Genomic DNA, 13,178 nt, shown 5'->3' on the forward strand with positions numbered 1-13,178 from the left:
GAATTTGGGGGGAGTGAGCCAGTGAATAAGAGTCTCTCTGCCTCTCAAATAAGTAAATAATAAATTTTTAAAAATCACAGGGTTGAGGGTGCCAGGCTGAGCCCCAGATGGAGCCCAAGGCTCCAGGGAGCTGTGCAGGAGGCGAGAAGGCAATAGCAGCCGAGGGTACCTGGGAAACTGCCTTCACAAACTGTTAGGGCCTAGAAACTCTGCCAGCTCTTAGGAGAGAGCACTGGGTTTGCTTTCAGGGCTCTAAAAGACAGGAGCACCTCTACTGTTCCCAGACCCCACAGTCCCCAGAGGGATGGGGCTCCCAGGGTGGGGCAGGAAGAGGCCCATGGTCACAGACCCTGTCTCCTGCCTCCACCTATCACTTGCTACAGCTCCAGTCCATTTATGAAGCCTGATTCACAGAGAAGAGATAAAGGCCAGTGCTGAGTAGAGGGGCTGAACCCGGGAGAGAGCCGAAGGAAGCATTAGTGGTCAGGCTGGGCACTGTCCACGGTCATCCTTTGCTCAGTGCTCCAGGCCATAGACAATGGACTTGATTCTAGGGAGTCCCTGTCCCTCCCCCAGGAGCTCCTGGGTACATCTGGCTTCCAGATGTCCACCCAGAGCCAAATGTTGCAGGCATCCCATAACTCGTGGTCCTGCTGGTCCAGTCCACAGAGGCTGGCCCTGTGACATCTGCAACTGGAGTGAAGTGGTCCCAGAGTGTGCCATCCTAGAGGCCTGGCAGGTGCCACCTCTGCCCTTAGGCTGCTCTGCTGCTAGTAAAAGCCACAGACTCTTATCCTGGGGCTCCCCATGTGTGGGCTCAGTTCATCCTGGGCTTCAGCCATGCTTTAGGAGCTGTGTGCAGATCATACCCAAGGTCAGCTATGGCAACAGAATCCTGGGCTGGTTGGAGGTGGTTCCCCTGTCCCCAGGCCAAGGGTCTTTATTCAGATACACACATTGCCTAGGTAACAATGTTTGGGGAGAGACCTGGATCCTGCCCAGCTTCCAGCTGGTCTCTCCCACCCCTGCTCCCCTCACCCCCATCCTCTTCCAGCCTCCGCCAAGAACTGTTGCCCCCCAGCTTAACTCCCTCCACCCTTAGGATGAAACTCAGGCCCCTCCACCTCCCTCCCAGTACTGTGTCCACATGTCCCCACTCTCACCCACTCCAGCCACACTGCCCTTATTCCTTTTCTTAAGAAACTCTTGCCTAGAGTTTTTGCACCTGCTGTTCGCTGAACCAGCAAAGCCCCTCTTGTGCCTACAGCAGCCCCTCCTTCCTACCACAGCACCTGTCTCAGCCTCTGCAGGGCTCTCCTCCTATCTCCGTTTTCTCACGTCAGCAGCAGGAGAGCCAGGATGCCTGCTCTTGTCCCTGGTTCTACCACTGGGGACTGTGGCTGTGTCACATACACAGTAGGTGCTCAGTAAATGCCTATGCAATGAAAGCATGAATATTAAGGGATAAGCCTGAAGTCACATGGCCGACAGGTGCCAGAGCTGACCCAAGGAGAGAGAGAGAGAGAGCATCAAGGAGCCCCAGGGGAGGGAATCTGGCCGCCCTGGCTGCGCACTCTGCACCAGCTTTTCCAGGAGTTGACACACAAAGGTGCTCTGTTGGCAGGTAGGAAGTGGCACAGACGTCCTGCTGCCCACATCAGGTGACAGCAAAAGCCACAGGGACCTTTTTGAGTGCAGCCATACTCTGGAGTCTGAGCCATCTTCCAGGACCCAGGCAGCAGCTGGAGCAAAGGGCACTCTCAGGGGAGCCAGGACAGTGCAATCCCCACAGGAGAGGCCTCTCCCCCAACTAGCTGGCTCTCCAGGGACCCCCAGGATCACCAAGAGGGACTCAGAGGGAAACAGTGGTGTGGAGAGGATGGCACAAGCCTCCTATTGTTATTGGGGCAGTTAAGGGGATGGCTTTTGGTCCCTGGGGCTATGAACTGGGCTGCTCAGGCTGCCGAGGGGAGAGCAGGCAGTGGCAGAATTTGGAGCTGCACTTGGCAGGAAATGCTGGGACTGTTCCGCAACTGGGACTGGCTGAGGGCCCTGCCATGGGCACTTCCCACCCCGACCACGCGTGAGGAAGCCCGGTCTCAGGAGTCTGACACACATGGGCGCACACACACCTCACAGTCACACTCCACTCAGGCACTGTCACATACTCACACTCACACAGCTCTCCCTCATGCACCCTAGCTCTCTCACACCCACTCGCTCACAGTCATGCTCACCCCTGCACACACATACACGGCTCCCTTGTGCTGCTGTTCCCTTGTGCTGTGCTGGACGGTGCTGGTGACTTCACCAAGGTACCTTCTTGGCCCTTCCCCTTGGCTGAAGCTCAGGGCAGAGCCAAGGTCTGGCTCTTCCCGCTGTGGGCCCGGGGCAGAGGGCTGGGTCCTGCAATACAAAGGCCCATGCTGCTATGTCCCTGCCTGGGAATTCTGTGCCTGGGAGCTGATGTGCGGGAGCCACATCCATGTCAGTGCGGGGACTGGTGGGGCTGTGTGGCCTCTGTGTGACCCGAGCAAGCCTCCTGACACCTCTCCAAGGTGTGTTGCTGTGGGGGCAGAAACTGGAAGGACCCGAGAGGAAGCACAGCTCCTGAGTGGCCCCAAAGTCCAGCCATGAGCGTCCTCTGGCTGGCCAGGCTGTAAAAGGTTGCCAGGAGCAGTCACGACACATGCGGATACCTGGGCACTATGTCTGGCTTTGTGAATCCGAGGCTCTGGGGTGGGGTCTAGGATTCTGCATTGCTAAGGAGGTCCTTGGGTGACTGGGATTCTGAGAACTTGGCTAAGGAAAACACTGGGGACACTGTTAGGGCTTTGATTTCTGGAGCCGGACAGCCCTGGGCTGTGAGCTTTGTGGGGTGCCCCACTGGGCTGAGTGAGCATTGGAAGCCCAGCTCGTGGTGCAGAGGCATTGTGGGATGCTGTTAACTGAGTGCTGTGCATGGACCTGCAGGTAGAGGGTGCACCTGTTCCTGTTAAATGGAAGCCTGTGTGTGTACGCGTGTGCACTTGGGCTCGTGTGTGTGTGTGTGTGTGTGTGTTTACCTGGGCCACCGGAAAGTCTTCAAGGATAGGCCCCAAGCCTTGGGGGAGTTGGGAAGGTGGGACTGAGGGGGGCTTCCGTTTCTGCTTTACCCCCTTCCTCTTCTGTTGGAAACGAATGGCAAGTCCCTTTGCAAGGCTGACTTTCATAATCAGCAGAAAGAAAATTTCATCTCGCAAACAAGATGTTGAGGTTGGGGGCGTGCCTTGCTGTGAGTCCTCTTTTCCTCTTCATTTCCCGTGATTATGTAAAGCTGCGCCTGGGTTTCATAAGCCCGGCTGCTGCCCTGGATGTTTGTGGGTTAGGAGCAAAGCCCCAGGCGGTGGGCGCTCCTGCCCCTGCCCTGCTGTCCTCGTGCAGAGCTGCCCTGATGTGCTCCGGCACAGCAGGCACCAATGAGGCGTGAACGGCCCAGAGCAGCTGTCCTCCTGAGTGACACTGTTGGGCATCGCTTTGGCAGGGCTGGCCCCGCTGTGCTCCTGGGGCAGCACAGGGCTTGCAGTGGAGCCAGCATCCATCCAGTCTGGGTCCTTGGGACACTTTCTTTGACTCACATCCGGGGCCCAGCCTGCAGGGGTTTGGAAAGAATCCCAGGGCGGCAAGTGCCCCACCCTGTACCCGCCAGTGCTTCCTAGAGGGCCCGCCATTGGACAGAATTATTTTTTAAAATAATACGAATGGCTTGCTTCTTTTTATTTATTAATTTGGGAGAGAGAGCTGGAAAGCTCCCATCTGCTGGTTCACTCCAGGTGGGAGCTGGGAACTCAATCCAGGTCTCCCAATTAGGTGGCAGGGGAACAACTATGTGAGCTGCTGTTTCCCAGGATTTACATTAGCAGGAAGCTTGAATCTGGGGATAGAGGCAGGACCAGATCCCGGGTACTCCTGGCTTAATCGCTAGGCCAAACGCTCACTCCAGATTGATGGGCTGAGTTTCGATAAATCCAGCTTTCCTCCCTCGCGGTTCTGGGGAAATGCCTCTTTTGAGAAAGCCTCCCCCAGGAAGGTGGTTCAACTACACTCATGGAAAAGGTGATTGCTCTTGTAGGCAATATTTTTTTGTTTTCTTATTAAAAAAAGATATATATTTGAAAGAGAGAGAGAGATCTTCCATGTGCTGGTTCACTTCTGTGAATGCCGCACTGGTCAGAGCGGGGCCAGGTCAAAGCCAGTATCGAGAAACTCTACCTGGGTCTCCCACATAGGTGGCAAGGTCCTAAGCACTTGGGCCATGCTCTGCTGTGTTCCCAGGCACATTAGCAGAGAGCCGGATCACAAGAGGCCAAGCCCAGACTGAAACCGACACTCCAGTATGGGATGTCGGCAATGCAGGTGGCAGCTTAACCCATCGCACCACAACATGGGCCCCTGTTCTTGGTTTTTTGTTTTTTTTTTTTACAGAAATACTTTAAATATCTGATTATAAGGTAAAACACAGTCATTGTTAACACCTGGAGGTAGAAAAATTGTAAATTAAAGTTACATGTAATTCCAGCCAAAGCAGACCCTTGTTAAAGTCACACATTCATTTGATAAATATTGATTTATCGTTGTAAAGGACATAAAACAGAGTCGGCATTTGGCACAGGGATTAAGATGCCACAGGAGATGCCCTCATCCTACATCGGAGTGCCTGGCTTACTGTTCCAGTTCCACTTCCGATTCCAGCTTCCTGCTAACGCACACCCTGGGAGGCAGCAGGTGATGGCTCAAGTACTCGGGTCCCTGCCACCCAGCAGGGAGACCTGGGTGGAGTTTCTGGTTCCTGGACTTCAGCCTGGTGCAATCCTGGCTGTTCTAAGTGTTTGAGAAGTAAACCAGCAGATGGGTGCTTTGTCTCTCTGCCTTTCAAGTAAATAATAAAAAAAGAACATGACACAGAGTCATGGGCCCGAGGCTGGACAGGGGCTGCAGAGCGGATGTGGGGATCTGCTCCCCAAGTGGTCCGGCAAGGCTGAGAGACAGAACCAGGCAGAGAGAGCTCTTCACCTGCTGTTCATTCCTCAAATGCCCAGAACAGCTGGGGCTGGGTCAGGCCCAAATTAGGAGCCTAAAAGCATATTACCTGTTGCCTCCCAAGATGCAGATCAGCAGGAAGTGGAATTGGAAGGAGGCTTGGTAAAGAAACCCAGGCACTCTGTTTAGGGATGTGGACATACCAAGTGGCCTTCAACCGCTTGGGTCGTGCCAAACGCCCACCCCTGAACGCTTTAAGCACCCTTTGTGGTGGGAATTTGGACTGTTTCCAGCTTGCCACCATTGTATACTACCCTGCAGTTAACATGGTGTTTGCTAAATCTTCGTCCTCCTGCGAAGGTACTGGGTCAGAGGGTGGCAAGCCTTCCAGAGCTCTGGATACCTATTTGGCAGAGTTTTCCAGAAAGTCTGGTTCTGCTGGCTCAGTCACCTCTGCCTCCAAGCGGCAAGGTGTCATCTTGCGCTCAGGCAAGAGAGAGCAGAAAGAGGGAATCCTAAACCTGTGGGACCCTGAGTGGACCCCTGCCCTTCTCAGTTTCTTCACATCTGTAAAATGGGCCTATTGTTGCAACTCACAGACTCGCATTCGCCCTTTGTGCCAGGCCCTGTGTGCTGGTCAGAGGCCTGAGGCTGCTCTCTGTCCAGGGGAAGAAAGTCCAGCTGGGCTGTAAGGTCCAGGGCTGCTGGCTCTTTTGAGCAGCGGTGCATAGAGGGGTGCTGGTTGTGGATCCCCGCAACCCATAGGCAAAGGGAAGAGCAGCGAGAGGAGTTTGTGGCTCAGTTTCCCCAAGACATCTGCAGACGCGGGGGCCCAGGCACTGAGTGAGGGGAGGGAGGATGGGTCAGGTAAGGTAACCTGGAGACAAGAGGGAAGCTCCTTGGCTTTGTAGGGTGCCAGCTCACCACATATACGGGCTTTCTCCACTCTCTCCTCCTCATTTACAGTTTCTCTCCGGGTTGGGATTTTGGCACAGCAGGTAGATGGCTGCTTGGGATGCCTACATCGTATGCTGGAGTTTGAGTCCAGGCTCCATTCTCCATTGCAGCTTCTTGCTAATGTGTAACCTGGAAGGTAATAATTCAAGTCCTTGGGTCCCTGCCACCCCTGTGAGAGACGCAGATTGAGTTCTGGGCTCCCAGCTTCAGCCTGGCTTTGAAGGCATTTGGAGAGTGAACCAGCAGATGGGAGATCTCTGTCTGTCTCTTTGCCTTCCAAACAGAGTAAAATAAAAACATTTTAAAAATCACACCTTTATTGAGATATAATGAACACACCATAAAATTCACTCCTTTAACGTAGTGTGGTGATTTTTGTTACTGAGGAATAGAGGGGAAAAAGATCCAAAGTGATTCTCCCTCCCTACTTGTGCCTTTTTCTCATAGAACGCAGACTACTTCTACTTCCCCTGACACCAAAATGTGTGGCCACCCGCTGTGTGTTAACTCAATCCTGTTCTGACACTGTCTACTTGGAGAGCATCAGGTCCCACAGGCTGAGGGTTCCGTACCCAAAACTGTCCCGGCTTTGCATGCCAGAGCTTCTGACCAACCATTTATAAATTCATTCATTCTCGGGCGTGTCTCACAGGACTCGGGGGGCCACTCTGTCACTGGCAGCGGCCACTTTGCCTTGATTCTTTTTTGCCGACAAAGTAATGAATTACAGAGAGACAAAAGTAGGCCCAGGAGCCTGCAACAGCCAGGACTGGGCCAGGCTGAAGCTGGGAGCCAGGACCTCAATCCAGGTCTCCCATGTGGGCAGCAGGGACCCAATGACTTGAGCCACCACCACTGCTTCCCAGGGTGCATCAGCAGGAAGGCTGGAATCAGGAGCCAGAGTGGCCATCGAACCCAGGCACAGTAGCAGGAAGCTGGATCTGAAGCAGAGGTGGGACATGAACCAGGCACTCCGATATGGGCTGTGGGCATCGCAAGGAGCACCTTAACCTGCTGCACTGCTTTGCCTGTCCCCCCGAGCAGTGTCTTCACCACTGTGCCAGACACAGGCCCCAGTTTACATAAACACTTAAAACAGCATCATGAGCCTTTTGCCGGTCTTGCTTGCTTACATCATGGTGCATCCAGAACCTTTTCTACCCAGGACGACTGCTGCACAGAGGAAGGTCAGCCCTGGCCCCTGCTTCCGCTCTCATGCAGTCACAAACAGTCCTGTACTGTCACTGCAGCCAGTGCCGTGCTTCCGGAAGACATGGCTTTTTTTCTGGCTGCCAGTGCGGACAGGACCCTGCGTGTCCTTAGCCAATCCTGGGACCAGGCTGGCTCGCTGACCCTCTGAGTCACCCCAGAAGGCCTGGGGCTGCAGAGGCCCTGGCACTCCTGAGAGGCCAGGGCCTGCCAGGTCTGCTTTCCTGACACGTCAAGAAAAGGGGCCTAGACACTGTAACTAGCTTGCAGCTTAAGTACTGGGGTCAGGTCTGGCCTGGCTCTGCTCTCTGGGTGGAGAGCAGGGAGCCAGCTCACAGCAGCTCCCATCCAGGAGTGCTGAGCCAGGTGGGGCTGGGCAGCGGCAGTGCAGCTGACCAGCAGGGGCACTTTTAGGGGGTCTGGGCCCAGCCTGGCCCATTCTGCAGGGCATGGGGCTGGGGCGCAGGATAGAGTTTCATCTGCACTCCCTTTTCTCATAGCTCCTGGGTTTCCCTGAGCAGGACACGGGTGGGTAGGGCAGGTGGCTGTGTTGTTGCCTTGGACATGAAAGATTAAGTTTTGCTTGGTTTTGTTCTGTGGGGAGATTAAGTGGATTTTCTCCTGGGCTGCGTGTTGAATAGAGGAGAATGAATGGCTACTTAGGGAGGGACCAGAGGGTGAGGCTCATGAGGGGCTGCTTAGCTGCTCTGGGCCTCCCACAGGCAGCATTAGCAGGAAGCTGGAACCAGGAGCCAGAGTGGGGAACATGACGTCACTGCCAGCCCAGTTTCTGTGGCTACTCCCTCAACACAAAGGTCTTTACCCCCTTTCTCTCCACCCCCAGTTCCAGAACCAATTAGGGCACCTTGCTAGCCATCTCATTCCTCCTTAGCCTGGAAAAAGCATTTGCTCGGGCCAGCACTGTGGTGTAGAAGGCTAAGCCTTGGCCTGCAGTGCCAGCATCCCATATGGGGGCTGGTTAGCGTCCTGGCTGCTCTTCTCCCAATCCAGCTCTCTGCTTATGACCTGGGAAAGCAGAAGAGAGCCCAAGTCCTTGGGGCCCTGCATGGGTGTGGGAAACCTGGAAGAAGCTCCTGGCTCCTGATTGGTCCTGCTCTGGCTGTTGTGGCCATTTGGGGAGTGAACCAGCAGATGGAAAACCTTTCTGTCTCTCCCTCTGTCTCTAATTCCACCTCTCAAATAAACAAAATCTTAAAAAAAAAAAAAAAAAAAAAAAAAAAAAGAGGAAAGAAAAGCATTTGCTCAGTGCTGATGCAGAAACAGGGAAGTATGGCTGCTGCTGGTCACCCAGTGGCACTGGGACATGGTTCTGCCACCACACTCTCTCTGATTTATTCATTAGTTCACTCAGCAAGGCCTGTGTGCCAGGTGCAGGGCTGGATGTTCTGCGAAGAGGGTCCAGTCTCTGAGTTTTTCTGAGGTCATCATAGGTCAGCAGGAGCCATGTGTTCATGGGGCACTGTCACATCCATACCAAGAACTGCCAGCTGAGGTGGCAGATCAGGGATGGCTCCAAGGAAGAGGTGACCACAAGCAACTAGTTTCTGTTTATTTTATGTTCATCTACTTGAAAGGGAGAGCAAGAGAAGAGGTGGGAGGGAGAGGGAGAGAGATACTCCACCCATTGATTCATTCCTCAAACGCCCCAACAGTCAGGACTGGGCCGGGTGGACGCCGGGAGCCCAGAATTCAGCCTGGGTCTCCCACGTGTGTGGCAGGGGCCCAAGTACAGGAGTCATCACTTGCTGCCTCCCTAGAAGCCTTAGCCGAAGTAGCTGGGACTCAAACCGGCACTCTGATATGGGATGTGGGTATCTCAAGTGGCAGCTTAATCCACTGTCCACAATGCCTGACCCCGAAACTAGCTTTTAAAAAAATTTTTATATTATTAATTTTTTTTGACAGGCAGAGTTAGACAATGAGAGAGAGACAGAGAGAAAGGTCTTCCCTCCATTGGCTCACCCCCTAAGTGGCTGCTACGGCCGGCGCGCTGCGCCGATCCGAAGCCAGGAGCCAGGTGCTTCTCCTGGTCTCCCATGTGGGTGCAGGGCCCATGCACCTGGGCCATCCTCCACTGCACTCCCAGGCCACAGCAGAAACCTGGACTGGAAGAGGAGCAACCGGGACTAGAACTGGGCGCCCATATGGGATGCCCTTGCCGCAGGCAGAGGATTAACCAAGTGAGCCACAGCACTGGCCCTGAACTAGCTTTGAAATAACAAAATTCTCTGCAACAAAACTGTACCATGGCAGCCGTGGCGGGGGTGTCTGACCTAGCAGTTAAGACGCCTGCCTCCCACATCAAGAGTTCCTGAGTTTGATGCCCACGCTGGCTTGATTTCAGTTTCCTGCTAATGTAGACCCTGGGAGGCAGCGCTGATGCCTCACGTCTCTGGATCTCTGCCACTCCCATGGGAGACCTGGGTCGAGCTCCTGGCTCCCAGCTTCAGCCTGGCCCAGTCCTGGCTGTTCAGGCTTAGGTGGCAGCTGACAGTCTGTCCACCTGTCACACACAAACAACTGAACCATGTCAAGCTGGCATGGATGAGCAGAGACCGAGGCAATAAAAGCAATTCAAATTCAGAAACACTTAAACCGAAAGCAGCTATGGCTGTGGAAGGCAAAGGGACTGGATCCATACCCACCTCCTGGCCTGAGTTCCCCTCTTGGCCTACGTCCTGGCAGAGTGCCTCTGAGCTTTCCTGCTTCTCTGGCCCAGGGCTGAGAAGTTCAAGACCCACACGTGTCAGGAGAATCAGGAACAATCACAACAGGAAAAGCGTTCCCCTCAGCCCCAGTGGCTCAGGCAGGGGAAACAGTGCTGTGTCATCTGAAAATACTCAAGGGGCTGGCATTGTGGCACAGTGGATTACGCCTCTCCCTACAGCACCGCATCCCATATGAGCACTGCTTTACAGCCCAGTCACTCTGCTTCTGACCCAGCTCCCTGCAGCTATGCCTAGGAAGGCAGCAGAAGACGGCCTAAATGTTTGGGCCCCTGCCACCAACGTGGGAGACCCAGACAGAATTCCAGGCGTGGCTGGAATTTGGCGTGACTCAGCCCTGCTGTTAATATAATTTGGCTGAAGATTTCTGTCACTCTCTTAAAAAAAAAAAAGAAATCCTCAGAATTCCCTAGGGATCGGCAGTCTCTCTCTCTCTCTCTCTCTCTCTCTCTCTCTCTCTGTGTGTCTTTCTCTCCCTCTCTGCCCCCCCCACCTCCATGTTCCACAGACCAGAGCGAGGTGGTGTGTGGTGTGAATGTTTGCCTATGCTGCTCTCTAGCTGGGTGAACTTGGGCTGTCACAGGCAAATGACTCAACGGCCCTTTCTTCAGCTGTAAAATGGGGTAACTGCGTGTGTCTCCCAGGTGGTCATGTGGGCAAAAGCCATTCCATGGCAACTCTTCTGTGTGCCACCCTCCAAGTGCAAAGGGGCGTGAGCAGCCCCAGGACCTGGCAGAGTGCAAAGCATCCCATGTGGGCTGTCAAGCAGAGGACAGAGCATGGAACAGCCCTTCCCAAGGGTCAGACAGGGCTGTGCGGCAGATCAAGGATGCTGAGCCACCAGCCACTGCAAGCCGGTCTCTCCAAAGTCCTCCAGGGGCATTAATAACCACCGCGTCCCAGGCTGTAGCACATCTAGCTCTTAGTTTGCTGGGCTGGAGCCCAGGTTGAGTGACAACCATGAACGGAGAATTTTGAAAAGTTATGTAGGTGTGCCCAAGCATTTACATATTACTATTACTTTCATAATCACATTGCTTTTTAAAATGAAAATTATTTTAAAATTAATAACTACATTAGAATACTTAGGGGCAGGTGGTGGTGTTAGCACAGTGGGTTGTCACCACCAGGGATGCCTGCATCCTGTACTGGTCCTGGCTGCTCCACTTTTTTGTTTTGCTTTTTAAAGATTTATTTTAGGCCGGCGCTGTGGCTCAACAGGCTAATCCTCTGCCTAGTGGCGCCGGCACACCGGGTTCTAGTCCCGGTAGGGGCACCAGATTCTGTCCCGGTTGCCCCTCTTCCAGGCCAGCTCTCTGCTATGGCCTGGGAAGGCACTGGAGGATGGCCCAAGTGCTTGGGCCCTGCACCCGCATGGGAGACCAGGAGAAGCACCTGGCTCCTGTCTTCAGATCAGCGTGATGCGCCGGCCACGGCGGCCATTGGAGGGTGAACCAACGGCAAAGGAAGACCTTTCTCTCTGTCTCTCTCTCACTAATCCACTCTGCCTGTCAAAAATTAACAAAAAAAAAAAAAAAATTATTTTATAGGCTGGCGCCACGGCTCAATAGGCTAATCCTCTGCCTGCGGCACCAGCACACCAGGTTCTAGTCCCAGTCGGGGCGCCGGATTCTATCCCGGTTGCCCCTCTTCCAGGCCAGCTCTCTGCTGTGGCCCGGGAGTGCAGTGGAGGATGGCCCAAGTGCTTGGGCCCTGGACCTGCATGGGAGACCAGGAGAAGCACCTGGCTCCCAGCTTCGGATCAGTACTGTGTGCAGGCCACAGCGCGCCAGCCACAGCGGCCATTGGAGGGTGAACGAATGGTAAAAGGAAGACCTTTCTCTCTCTCTCTCACTGTCCACTCTGCCTGTCAAAAAAAAAAAAAAAAGATTTATTTTATTTATTTGACAGGCAGAGTTACAGAGAGAGGTAGAGACAGAGAGAAAGGTCCTCCATCTTCTGGTTCACTTCCCAGATGGCCGCAATGCCTGGAGCTGTGCCAATCCAAAGCCAGGAGCCAGGAGCTTCTTCCGGGTCTCCCACGCGGGTGCAGGGGCCCAAGCACTTGGGCCATCTTCTACTGCTATCCCAGGCCATAGCAGAGAGCTGGATTGGAAGTGGTCGAACCGGCGCCCATATGGGATGCAGGTGCTTCAGGCCAGGGTGTTAACCCGCTGAGCCACAGCACAGGCCCCAACTGCTCCACTTCTGATCCAGCTCCCTGTGAATGCACCTGGGAAGGCAGCAGATGATGGTCCAATTACTCGGGCTCCTGCCAACTGGGAGACCTGACTAGAGTTCCAGGCTTCTGGCTTCAGCCTGGCCCAGGCCTGGCTGTTGTGGCCATTTGGAGAGGTATCAGCAGATGGCAGATCTCTGTCACTACCTTTCAAATAAGTAAATCTTAAGAAAATTAAAAAAAAAAAAATTGTGTGTGGAGTTAATGTTATATTCTGTACACATTCCACATCAGGATAGCAAAGGGGAAATTATTTAAAAAATTATTTGTTTTCATTTTGAAAGGCAGAGAGAAAGAGAGAGAGAGAGAGAGAGAGACAGACAGACAGACAGACAGACAGGCAGGGAGAGAATTTCCATCCACTGGTTTTCTCCCCAAATGACCACAGCAGGTGGGTCCATCCTGGTCTCCCACATGAGTAGCAGGGGCCTAAGCACTTGGGCTGTCTTCTGCTGTTTGTTTTTTTTGTTTGTTTGTTTTGTTTTTTTTTTTTAATTTGACAGGTAGAGTTATAGACAGTGAGAGAGGGAGAAAGGTCTTCCTTCCGTTAGTTCACCCCCCAAATGGCTGCTACAGACGGTGCGCTGCGCCGATTTGAAGCCAGGAGCCAGGTGCTTCCTCCTGGTCTCCCATGCAGGTGCAGGAGCCCAAGCACTTGGGCCATCCTCCACTGCCCTCTCAGGCCACAGCAGAGAGCTGGACTGGAAGAGGAGCAACCAGAACTAGAACCCGGTACTCATATGGGATGCCGGCACCGCAGGTGGAGGATTAACCAAGTGAGCCATGGCGCTGGCCCCACCTTTCCAGGCACATTAACAGGAGGCGGGATCAGCAGAGGTGGGACACAAACCAGGCACTCCGATATGGGATGCCAGCACTTCAAGCAGCGACATAACCCACTGCAACGAACACTGTCCCCAGCCCAGATTTTCAGTTAATACCTAACTGATAGACCAAGACCTACAAACAGTGAGAGCAAACGTCATTAGAGACAACCAAGAAATCTC

Source organism: Lepus europaeus, chromosome 9 (genome assembly GCF_033115175.1).
Source record: "Lepus europaeus isolate LE1 chromosome 9, mLepTim1.pri, whole genome shotgun sequence".
Lineage (NCBI taxonomy): Eukaryota > Metazoa > Chordata > Mammalia > Lagomorpha > Leporidae > Lepus > Lepus europaeus.